This window comes from Gracilinanus agilis, chromosome 3, assembly GCF_016433145.1.
Source record: "Gracilinanus agilis isolate LMUSP501 chromosome 3, AgileGrace, whole genome shotgun sequence".
Taxonomy (NCBI): Eukaryota; Metazoa; Chordata; class Mammalia; order Didelphimorphia; family Didelphidae; genus Gracilinanus; species Gracilinanus agilis.
The window spans coordinates 490,156,114-490,169,478 of NC_058132.1; positions in this window are offsets into that span (position 1 = coordinate 490,156,114).

The following is a 13,365-nucleotide window of genomic DNA, read 5'->3' on the forward strand; positions in this document are numbered from 1 at the left end:
CTGTGGCATTTTTATATTGTCTATCACTGTCGGAGTCTAACAACCTTTTTCTGAGCTTTGTGTGCTATTTTTTTAGGGCAATATGGGTTTAGCAGGAGTTAGGATGGGAAACAGCTCCCTCTGGAGGAAGAAATTAAGCTGGCAGAGGGCATTTTTTTAAACCCTTACCTTCTGTCTTAGGCGCAATACAGTATATTCTCTCCAAGGCAGAAAAAGAGTAAGGGCTAGGCAATGAGGGTTAAATGACTTGCCCAGGGTCACACAGTGAGGAAGTCCAGCACCTCCCATCTCTAGACCTGGCTCTCAATCCACTGAGTCACCCAGCTGCCCCCTGCAGAGGGCATTTTTGCTGGCAGAATTGAGCATTACATTATAATTAGTAATAATAATAACAACACTAGTTGGCATGATGTTTTAAGGCTTGCAGAGAACTTTACATATCTGACTTGATTCTCACAACAACCTCAGAGGCTAGGTGCTATTATTATCTTTATTTATTGAAGAGTTGAGACCTTTAGGTCATTCGGGATAAAATATAAAAGTAAGCGCTTCTTGTGCTTGTGTAACCACTTACTCAGGTTATGTAGCCAAATTCTCTCTCCTCAGCCCTTAAGAATGCCGTCTATTGGAAAAATACAATTATATAAGGCAGCAAAACAGATTAATCATAATGACTAACTGATCTTGGTCCTGCTGAATAGATATGAGACTCATTCCTCCTCTCAATAGATACGTGGGAGGTTATGGGAGCAGAATGTTGCATGTGCTATCAAACAAGGTCATTTTGTCATTTGGTGTTGCTGAGCTATTTTTCTTTGTTACAAAGGAAGATACAACCAAGAATTTTATTGAGAAATAAGCACAGTATAAAAAGCAAAAGCATGGTTAAAATTTGGGAGGAAACTCCTTCGGGAAATAGGTGAAGCCTAGCATATTCCTGGAAGGGAAAGGGAGAGTTGGGTTCTGTGGATTTTTTTAAAGATAGAAAACTAAATTATTCAGAGGTGGGATATCATCCATCTTCATACATATTAATAACACGTACAATCATCCATTCATTCAATAAACATTAATTATTGTTGTTGTTCAGTCATTTCAATTGGTTCAGACTCTTCATGACCCCATTTAGGGTTTTTTTTTTGGCAAACGTACTAGACTGGCTTGCCATTTCCTTCTCCAGTTCATTTTACAGATGAGGAAACTGAGCTCAACAGGGTTAAGTACCTTATCCAGGGTCACACAGCTAGTAAGTGTCTGAGGCTGGATTTGAATCTAGGTCTTTCTGATTCCAACCCTGATACTTTATCCACTGTTCCACCTAGCTGCCTGACCATTTATTAAGCACCCACTATCCACAGAGTACTGCATTAATATCTCTTACTAGTGGTAAACATATTTGTAGAGGGTCATAGTAGGTCATTTGTAGAGGCAGCATAGTCTAGTAGATAGAGAGATAGTCTTAGGACGAGAAGACCTGGGTTCAAGTCCTGTCTCTGATGTATATTGGCTGTGTGACTTTGGGAAAGCCATTTAAATTCTCAGTGCTTTAAGCTATAAATTATAGAGACACTCTTAAATGTCAAACTGCATTGGTGGAGGGGAGCTTCCTTGTCCTGCAGCCCTTTGTACCAAGGGAATCACAGGCTTAGTCTCCACGTCTATAGACACATTCCATGTCCCCCAATACTTAGGTTCAAGAGAGAGCCTATCTTCTGGGGAAGGACACTGGAATACATTTTTCTGAAAGCCGTGTATGAGCACTCTGGATAAAGGTGTTCACATCATGGGAAATTCACAAGTTTTGAGAATGTGTAGTGGATGGTGAGGTGGGAAATAGTCATAACAGAAAAATGAGCCACCTAGCTGCTCCCTTGATATAATTTCTTTTTTCTAGGTCCGGGATCATTGATCTCCAACTGGAAGAGACTTCAGAGGCCATTTAGTTGAAAACTCTCATTTTACATATGAAGAAACTGAAGCCCAAGGAAGCTAAATGACTTAACCAAGGTCATATAGAAAGCAAATGTCAGAGGTAGGATATAAATACATGACCTCTTGACTCCAGAATCAGTGTTCCTCCTCTTTTATCATATTGAATCTTGTATCCTTCTTTAAATAAATGCCTTTTGCTCTCACCTAATGAATAACCTGTCAGAGTCCAGAAGACAGTTACTGGAGGGACCTTGGAGCTATGGGTAACAAAAGACGGAAATATCAAAACAATATGTTAAACCTGAGAAATAATGAGGGGTTCCAGAGTTTTCTTTTTTCTTTTTTTATTATTTTTAAAATATTTTATTTTCTCAATTACATGTACCATTTTCAACCTATGTTTTCTGAAATGATAAGATCCAAATTGTCTCCCTCCCTTCTTTTCCTCCCCCTCCTGAAGATGGTAAGCAATTTGATCAGGGTTATGTAGATATTATCATGCAAAACATATTTCTATATTGGTCATTTCTATAAGAGAATACTCATAAAAAACCAAAACCCCAGCATAAAAATCCAAATAAACCAAAGTGAAAAATAATATACTTTGATCTGCATTCCAACTCCAGTAGTTCTTGCTCTAGAGATGGATAGCATTCTTTATCATAAATCCTTCAGAATTGTCCTGGATCATTGTATTGCTAAGAGAAGCTTAGTCTTTCATGGTATTTTATTGTTGTTACTATAAAATGTTCTCCTAGTTCTGCCAATTTCACTCTACATCAGTTCATGTAGGTCTTTCCAGTTTTCTCTGAAATCATTCTGCTCATCATTTCTTATAGCACAATAATATTCCATCACCAACATGTACTACAATTTGTTTAGCCATTCCTCAATTGATGGAATTCCTCAAAGTCCAATTCTTTGCCACTGCAAAAAGAGCTGCTATAATTATTTTTTATGATCTCTTTGGGTACAGACCATTTAATAATGGTACTAAATGACCAAAGGGTATGCACAGTTTTATAGCTATTTGGGCAAAATTCCAAATTGCCCTTCAGAATGGTTGGATCAGTTCACAATTCCATCAACAATGCATTAGTGTCCTGATTTTGCCACATCTTCTCCAATGTTTATCATTTTCCTTTACTGTCATATTGGCCAATCTGATAAGTGTGAGGTGGTACCTCAGAGTTGTTTTAATTTGCATTTCTCTGATCAAGAGCTATTTGGAATATTTTATATGATTGTTGAGAGCTTATTTTTCTCAAGAATTGCTTTTTCATATCCTTTGACCATTTGACACTTGGGGAATGACTTGTGTTCTTATAAATTTGACTTAATTCTCTATATATTTGAAAAATGAGACCTTTATCAGAGAAATTTGCTATAAAATTTTCCCCCAGTTATTGTTTCCCTTCTAATCTTGGTCACATTGATTTTGTTTGTATAACACTTTTAAATTTTAATATAATAAAAGTTATTTATTTTACATCTTATAACATTCTCTGTCTCTTGTTTATCATAAATTCTTCTGTTCTCCATAGATCTGACAGGTAAGCTATCCTGTGTCCTCCTAATTTACTTATGGCATTATCCTTTATATCTAAATCATATATTCATTTTGACCACATCTTGGTATAGGTGGGAGATGTTGGTCTATAGCAGGGGTTAGCAACCTTTTTGGCCGTGAGAGCCATAAACGCCACATTTTTTAAAATGTAATTTTGTGAGAGCCGTACAGTGCTCACAGTGCCGCTCCTGTAACAGTGCCTGAAAAAAGATTGACTTTATGGCTCCTGCAGAAAGAGCCATATCTGGCCCTCAAAAGAGCCAGATATGTTGAGAGCCATACGTTGCCGACCCCTGGTCTATAGTATAGTAGTTTCTGCCACATTGTTTCCCAGTTTTCTAGGCAGATTTTGTCAAGTAGTGAGTTCTTATCCCAAAAGATGGGTTCTTTGAGTTTATCAAATACTAGATTGCTAAAGTCATTTACCTCTGTATAATATATATCTTACCTATTTAATTTTTGATCCATCATTCTATTTCTTAGCCAGTAACAGATAGTTTTGATGATTACTGCTTGGGGGTCTCATTGTTGACTGGGGCAAGGGCTCTGGGCTTCCCCCTAGGGTTGCACCAGGCAGGCACACCACAAATTGCCCTGTGCTGTGGTTTAGAGCCTCACTGTAGGTTTGTGCTAGGGTATGGAACTTCAAGGAGTGGGCATGGAGGGCCCTGCTTTTGGATTAGGCAGGGTCTTAGGGTCTAGAAGTTGCCTTAGGTCCAGATTCAGAACCTAGAGTAGAAAGAGGGTTGAGGGGTGCGTGCTGTTGACTTGCACTAGTACTCTTTGGTACTCCACCCTCTCACCCCAGTGAACCAGACCCTCTCTGCCTACCTTCCAAATTGTTTTCTGCAAGATAATTGCTTCACTTTGTCCCCTTGTTTGTTCTGTCCCTCCAGCATTCACTTGGAAGCCTTAGAGAGGATTCCCTGATAGGTCTGAGCTTTCCATTCCTCCACTCTGCCATCTTGGCTTCACCTCCTCAGTCCCAGAGTTTTCAGAGGGGAGGAGTGGGCAGGGGGTGGCTTATGTTACATATTATACATTTAAAATATAAGTGATATTGAGAGGTAAAGTGGACTTGGATAGAGAATTTGAGCATGTAATGAATTTTCAGATTGAAAACTGAAATTATTTAGTGGTGGGGGTGTGTGGGAAGAAAGGTATGCAAGTTCATTAGATCTAGGATTGAATCTTATCTCAGATTTTCCAAAGATTAGAGGATTAGAAGCATTCTAACATTTTCATTTTTGTTTTTTTACTCTTATGTTCTGCTTAGTAACAACTTAAAGACAGAGGGGAAAGGGATAGGGAAATGGGGTTAAGGGGCTTACCCAGGGTCACACAGCTATGAAGTATCTGAGGCCAGATTTGAACCAAGACCTCTTGTCTCTAGGCCTGGTTCCAAATCCACTGAGCTACCTGGCTGTCCCTCATTTTAATGCTTTTTGTATAGTTCTAAGAGATTCTTAGCACTTTGAAGAGAGAGAGAGAGAGAGAGAGAGAGAGAGAGAGAGAGAGAGAGAGAGAGAGAGAGAGAGTAATTTGGTCTTGAGCTTTGGGAGAACCATGAGGAAGGAGACATTCTAAATAGGCTTTGAACCTGGAATGAGGAAGACCTTTATGTAAATGGAGAACCATACTTGGGCTGCTGCTCTACACATAGAAACAAGCTGAAGTAAAAGCTAGACCAGGACTGGGAATGAAAGTAAGCTATTCTGTTGAAGGTTGAACCAGTCAGTGTTTTGCAAGATTATATATTCTAAAATAAGATTTGTGCAGGAGGTCCTGGTTCAAATGTGGCCTCACTCACTTCCTAGCTGTGTGACTTTGGGCAAGTCACTTATGCCACCATTGCCTAGCTCTTACCACTCTTCTGCCTTAGAACTAATACATAGCATTATTTTTATTATTAATAATAATATATAAGACATAATAAATAAGAATAAATAATAAAATTATCATTTTTTAAAGAACCAATACATGGTCTCGAGATCTTTTTATCATCTCCAGATAATCTGATAAAGACAGTTTAGTTGATAAGGAAGTAAAGGACACGGAAGATCTTTTCCTCAGCTCATGCTGCTGCTCCAACTGCTATGAAGTCAGAGTTTATTATATACTGTTTTCACACAAAGAACACAAAGAAAGAATCACATCTGTGAAGGGGTTACAAATAACATAAAAGAAAATCCTTGGAGGCTTCAGAGTAAAGATAGAACAGAGACCAAGGCTGAATTCCAACCACCAATTAGGAAGAAGTTAATTCTGGGAGCAGAAATATATTTCATAGAGGTTTTTACTAATTGAGTCCTGTCTTCTAGATTTACAGGACTGCACCTGGTCAGATAAAGTCTTGTCTAGGTTTGTCTGTGTCCAGCCTTGACTATAATTTTTAGAGTTCAGGCCTTTGAATTATCAAGGAGAAAAATGGTTAACTCAGTAGCTGCTGGTCTGCTAAGGACTCAAAACTTTCCAATAAGAATATTAAGAAAAGGTGGAGATCTGAAAATGAGTCAAAAGAGGAGTTTCAGATTTTTACCTTAGATGGCCTATTCTGTCTGTGACCTGACATGCGGTGCAGAAAAAATCATACACACAGTTTTACTTACTGATGATTTTGTAATGGGATCCAGATAAAATATCTATTACAGACTATTTCTCTAAATGACTTCCAATAGCCTCCTGGAGGGGTCAAGTTGATTTTGGATTAACCAATCTGCTGGTACCAGAGCTTTTCAGGGCTCAGGTGACCAGGACTAAACACAAAGACTGCCTCAGCTTGGATTGGTCACGTAGGGAATCCAGATAATAGGCCCTATTTTGACCCTATTTCTCCAATCGGCCTTCCACAACATGGTAGTGGTTCTAAGATGGAGAGTAAAGGTTTATTTTTTTATTTTATTAATTAATTAATTAATTAATTAATTAATTTAAACCCTTAACTTCTGTGTGTTGGCTCCTTGGTGGAAGAGTGGTAAGGGTGGGCAATGGGGGTCAAGTGACTTGCCCAGGGTCACACAGCTGGGAAGTGTCTGAGGCCAGATTTGAACCTAGGACCTCCTGCCTCTAGGCCTGACTCTCAAGCTACCCAGCTGCCCCGAGAGTAAAGGTTTAAAAAAAGATAAGATTTCTGTAAAAGGAAGAACAATTGATGGTGCAGTTCCAAATTCAACTCTGATTAGAAGCATGGGTATTCAATATTTTTAAAATTAATTTTTTTATTAGCAAAAATCATACCCCTCTTTTTCTGTCTCTACCCTCTAATCCACTCTACTTTTCTCCCAACTCCATTGAGAAGAAAAGAAAAAAAAAACAACCCTCTTACAAACATGTATAGTCAAAGAAGAGAAATTTCCACATTGGCTGCATCCAAAAAAAGGATATGTCTCATTCATCTCAGGAGGTAGATAATATGTTTCATATTAGTTCTTTGGACTTGTGGTTAGTCGCTATGTTGATGAGGAGTCCTAATTATTTCAAAGTTGTTTGTCTTTACAATATTGTCAATGTAGAAATTGTTCACCTGGCTCTGCTATCTTCAATCTGCATTAATTCATTTAAAATTTCCCAGGTTTCTCTGAAACTATCCCCTTGATTACTTTTTTACACTGCAATGGGATACCATGTGTAATAAGGGGATAAAACAAGTGGATGGGGTTTGTGGGTCCTTAAGTCAGTAGGTAGGAAAGGAGGGTGCAATAGTGGAGGTAGTAGATCGAGGTGATAGAAGAGATGTAAGGGAATGGCTGAGTTTAGGGAAATATAAGATGTTGAAGTATAATGATTGGCAAGGGGAGAGGATGAGGTATTTTGGGCAGGCAGCTGCAACAGGGAGACACAGACTGGGTACACAGGCTTGAGACAGAGGACACTAAAGGGAAACAGGCTGAACCCTTCAGGTAGAAAGGGCACTTCTACAGACAAAAGGTTAAGGCCGGCCAGAAATGGTTTGAAACTAACTAGAGGGCTTTCTAGTCAATTTCTCAGGTTCGCAAAGGAAATGTCTTTGAAATAGACGGGCTTCTTCAGAGGAAGTATAGAGATCTCCACTTCCTCCAAGATGGATGCCTCCAACTCCCCTCAGGACCCAGAGAGAAACAATTCCTTTCTTTCCTTTATCCCTCTTTTTATCATTCAACCAATGATTTAGCAAAAGGTTTGATTAAATGACAACAGGTTTTATTAAGTTGGCAGGGTTGGTTATAAAGGACAGAGGGATACAAGGTTTCTCTAACAACCACCTAGGGAGAAGCTCCAGGTGGGGGAGGGACACAGGAATGGGAGACTGAGAAAGGCCTGCCCTCACTCAGTCCCGGGAGGTTTTGTTGCCTTTGAGGTTAGGGAAGTTACACACAATGAATCAGGAGATAATTTGTATCAAGGATAAGCTCTACTTGACTATGGGGAAAACTAAGTCTTCAAAGTTTGATTGCTGCCACCCAAATCCACCCTTCTCCCAGAACCCACAGGAAATTAGGAAAGGAAATGGTGATTGGAATAGGGAAGGTCAGGGAGATCCAGAGGAATTAGCTAAACTACAAAATCTCAAGAGAAAAGGCACAGAATCAGGGAATCAAGGCCAGGTTTCAGTCCCAAGACCAAGCTCAGTTGACCCTTCTGTCCTGACTGAGCCTCCAGGACCAACTGCCTCTAGTCAGGGTTCTAAACTCTCTTAACTGCCAGAAATTCTACAGTTAGCCTTTTGCAAAGTTGATTGCACATTTGCACTTCACATGATATCTACCTACCATAACTTGTTCAGTCATTCCTAGTTGATAGAAACCTCCTCAGTTTCCAATTCTTTGCCACTGAAAAAAGAGTCACAAATTGTTTTATATATCCTTAGAGTTTGTTTTGCTTAGAATTACTCCCTCCCTCAATCTACTCTCTCTCTGATTCCCCTTTTCCCTTCTCCCCTTTTTTCTTGATTCTCTATTGATTGCTATCTATTTCTGTGCCTGTGTGTATTTTTCCTTCTTTTGCCATTCATATTAGAGTTCAAGAGCCAGCTGTTCCCTTATGCCTTCCTCCATGTTTAAATAGACTTCTACTTGCACATTCTAATTATGTGGGCTAATTTTCCCTAGCTTTCCTCAACCTTGCCACATCCTGCCACTCAGTGTATTCCTCTTCCCCTCCCTTTTCATTCTTCAGACATAACAGAGCCACTCCCCAGTCTTCCTTCTAATTAATATTCCCTCTTTGTCAGCTGATGATGATAGGGTTCAGAGGGAACATATGCTTCATCTTACTTTATTAGAATATAAACAATTGGTCCTAGTTTAATTCCTTATGATTGTTCATTCATGTTTACCTTTTAATGTTTATCTTGACTCCTGAGTTTGTACTTTAGAGTTTCTATGCAACTATGGTCTTTTTATCAAATGCTCATTAAAGGTCCTTTCCCACACCCTCCCAGGATTATGTTCAGCTTTGCTGGCTAAGTTATTTTTGGTTATAAGCTTTTATTTTTTGTCTTCTGGAATATTATATTCCAAGCCCTCTCTTCCTTTATAGCAGATATGGGTAGTTTTCCTTAATGATTTTTTGAAATATGATGTCTAGGTTCTTTTTTGTTTGTTTGTTCATAGCTTTCAGGTAGCCCAGTGACTCTTAAATTATCCTCTTCTTAGAGGCAGCTGAGTATCAGAAGGATCTGAGTTCAGATTTGCCCTTAGACTTTTCCTTGTTGTGTGACCCTGGGCAAGTCATTTAACATGTCTTTCTCAGTTTCCTCAACTGATTTGCTCAGGGTTACACAGTTGATAAGTGTCTCAGGTGAAATTTGAAGTCAGTTCTTCCTGACTCTAGGTCCAGTGCTCTGTCTACTGTGCTCTTTAATTGCTGTTTGTCGCTATCCTCCAAAATTTCCTTATATTTATTTTATGTATAAAAAAGAGAGAGAGAGAGAGAGAGAGAGAGAGAGAGAGAGAGAGAGAGAGAGAGAGAGAGAGAGAGAGAGAACCATAGGAGATAGAAAACTGAGTCCAGAGCCTGGAAGACCTGAGTTCAAGTTTGTCCTCTGACACATACTGGCTGAAATCCTGGACAAGGTACAACCTCTTTGCGCTCTATGCAATTCTCTGAGGCTCTAGATTGTAGAGAAGGTGTCAACCTATATTGGTAATGGGAGTTTCTGCTCCAGGAGTTCCTTATACCAATGAATCACACAAATCTAGTTACCTATCTATATTTCGTGTGTTTGTGTGTATGCATGTTGTCTCCTCTAAAAGAAGATAAGTCCTTTGAAGGGTGCACTATTTAATTTTTGGTTTTGTATCCCTGGCCCTGACTATAGTGCCCGGAACACTGTAGAATCTTAATAAATACTTGTTGATAGAAAGATTTCATTTTCCAGGCAATTTTCTTTTCTAAAAAGCCTAAATTTCTTCTCACTAGAGCTAAGGGAGAAAGACAGAAGCTTATTCATTATTAAAGAATTAATTCTAAGGAGGAAAGTCACTCCTAGAAGCAAGGTGTGCTAGTGGCAACCACAGAGAGAGGGGGTCCCATTTCAGACAGATCTGGGGCTTGGGCCAATTGGGATAGAAGGAAATGATCCCTAAATGCTGTCCTTATCTCTGCCAAGGATATTTCCTTACACCTCTATGTGCTAACCCCTGAATCTCAGCAATTAAGAATAGCATCTCCAGAGTGAAGTGAGTAGAACCAGGAGAATAATGTACATAGTAGTAGCAATATTATATGATGTTCAACTGTGAATGACTTAGCTATTCTCTGCAATAGTCATATCTATGAAAATTCCAAAGGATTCACGATGAAAAAATGCTATTTGCCTCCAGAGAGACTCCAGGAGTGTGAATGCAGATCAAATCAAACTTTTTTTGCTTTATTTTTTGGTGGTTTTTTTTTTGTCTGTTTTCTTTTACAACACAACTAATATAGAAATATATTTTGCATGACTGTATAGGAATAAGCTATGTCAAATTGCTTGCTTCTCGATGGCAGGGAGGGAGAGAGGGAGAATATTCAGAGCTCAAAAAATTTTTAAAAATGAATACTAAAAACTGTTTTTACATATAACTGGGAAAAAGAAAATATTATTGTAAAAAATAGCATCTCAAAGTGTCCACTGACACTCGTTACCATGCTTTCTCTTGTATATCCTAATGAGTGACTATTGGAGGTTATTCTATTGAGTTCTCCTTGGTGGCTAATCTATTTCTTTTTCTTTCAAAAGCCTTGGCTCAAGAAAAGCACTTCAGTGACATTAGATCCCTGGGTGGAACAAAGCCAATTTGCCTTCCATAGAAAGAGATACCGTGCCCTCATTTCTGTGGCAGTGTAAGTTGACATTCATCCAACAACCATCAGCTTTAAGATCAATTTGCTCTCTTAATGGCAAAGACTCTAAGGTATGCCTTGAGGACAGGCTCCTTCAAGAGATGTGTATGACTACTGTATTCCTGAAGGGAAAGAAAGTAATGTATTACATACTTGGAAACTAACATACCTGTTAAGAGCAGTGCACAAATAAATAGGGGATTGATTACGCTCCACTTCTCCCACCTGCCCAAAAGTGGAAGAAAATATTTCTCTATAATCAAGCTCTTGCTGGTGGCTTCCACCACTGGAGGCAAGAGATCCAAAAGAAATGGGGCAGGGTTGGCAGGAGGCAAGAGACACTGGAGATGAGAAGCAGGATAAGGGGCTGTAGATCCAAGAATAGGATGTGAAATAGTGAAAGAGATAAAGGAATTTAGGGAGTGAAATCATAGGATACTTGATTTAGAGCTGGCATATACCTACTAAAAATCTGAGGCTGGATTTGAACTCGGGTCTTGCTGACACCAAGACTGGTGCACTATTCAGTGTTTTCTAAACCTTGCTGTCAGCTGTTATGATTTCAGATTAATCCCTTGAAGTGATCTCTCTAGTCAAGATTGTTTTCCTTTGGCTAGAAATGAATGGATGAATTTGTCCATAAGATTTCTTATACCAAGGATTAACTATGATATAAGTTGTTTACATATTTTAGCTTTATATAGTTTTTATTTATGACCAAAGATTCAAAAGGAATATAGCCAAATATATTACAATAACTACTACATGAGTTGCTTGCCCACCGCTTTTCCTAAACTGAGGAAGTCTTTGAAGTAGTGTATGAACATACTTTATTTTATTTTATTTTTTTTAACCCTTACCTTCCGTCTTGGGGTCAGTGCTGTGTATTGGCTCCAAGGCAGATGAGTGATAAGGGCTAGGCAATGGTGATCAAGTGACTTGCCCAGGGTCACACAGCTGGGAAGTGTCAGAGGCCAGATTTGAACCTAGGACCTCCTGTCTCTAGGCCTGGCTCTCAATCTACTGAGCTACCCAGCTGTCCCTATGAACATACTTTAAAAACAATTGTTTATTTGTTTGTTAGTCACATTGAAGTTCCCAGGTATTTCCCTTTCTCCCTCTCCACCTTGCCCTAGAGAAGGTGTCATTTGACAAAAAATATATGTATATATAAAACTATGTCTTGTTTGTTTCTCTTTATCAGTTCTTTCTCTGCAGGTAGACATATACAAGTTATTCCTCAAACAATATTTCTGTTGCTGTGGAGAATGTTCTCTTGGCTCTGCTCATTTTGCTCTACATAATTTCAAAGAGGTCTTTCCATGCATTTTAAAAATTAACTTGCTTATCATTTCTTATGGCACAGTGGTATTCCATGACAATCATGCACCACAACTTGTTTATCTGTTCTCTAGTTGATGGACACCCCCTTAATTTCTAGTTCTTTGCCACCACAAGTTGCTACTGAAAATATTTTAGGATATATAGGTTCTTTTCCTTTTCCTCTGATTACCTTGGGAAATGGACCTAATATTGGTATTGTTGGATCAGAGGGTATACACATTTTTATAACTCTTTGGGCATAATTCCAGATTGGTAGTATTTTTTTACTTTTGGATAGTAGTATTTAAAGTTGCAAGAGACCTTAGAAATCACCTATTCCAATAATTTGTAAACTTTTTCATGTATGGACCTGTAATAGGTATAAGCTTTAAAAGTATAAAAGCAGATTTTTGCAAGCATATTAGGGAAAGCCTTGGCTGGAAGTCATGGACATTCTGAGTAGAATGCAGGGGGTAGGGAGGAGAGAGCTAAGCAATAGACATTGCTGTTTTGTGAGGGGTTTGGAGCAGATGTACAATCAGCAGTCCCTATTTGACTTGGGATCTTGGAGATTGGTGAAGGTTGTAAAGGCTGAAGACATCATCCTGCAAGTCAACTCTGAGTAGGGAAGAGGCCTGTGTTCTAGTGGACAGCTTGCAACATCTCTCCCTACCTGGTTACTTTTGGATCATCGGCTGTGGAGTAGTTGTTTCCTGGTATCCTGAAGACATCTCTGGATCAGTTGTGAGAACCCAAACCTCTTCCTCAGGTCCTTAGACAAGCTGTCACCTGGCCAAAGCCAGGCTGACTAAGGAACTTACCCTTTTGACTCCAGTCCTGGGCAGTTAGACATAGTTTCACCTCACCCCCCTCTCCTATCCTCTCAAAAAAACAATTAAACTGTTTCCCTGTGTGTTTTCTTCATACTTTAAAGTTCCCATAGAGTGTGTATTTATTATACTCTGTGTTTATCCCTTGTCTAGGTGAAGCAGGGTGACAGTTAGGGCCTGTCACTTCTGTCAACAGTCATTTTCCCTAACAGCTAAACCCAATTTCCCTAACTTGTTAAGTCCCCACCTATTGTCCATTCCTGTCTCCTACTCACCCTTCTGAACCCACATATAAATATTAAGTTAACTCCCCTGGTTTTCCCCATAAGAGACCTCTTTACAGTCTAGTATAAACTATTGACTCCCCATAAAAATATTTTTTCAATGGCATAAAATACAGAGAAT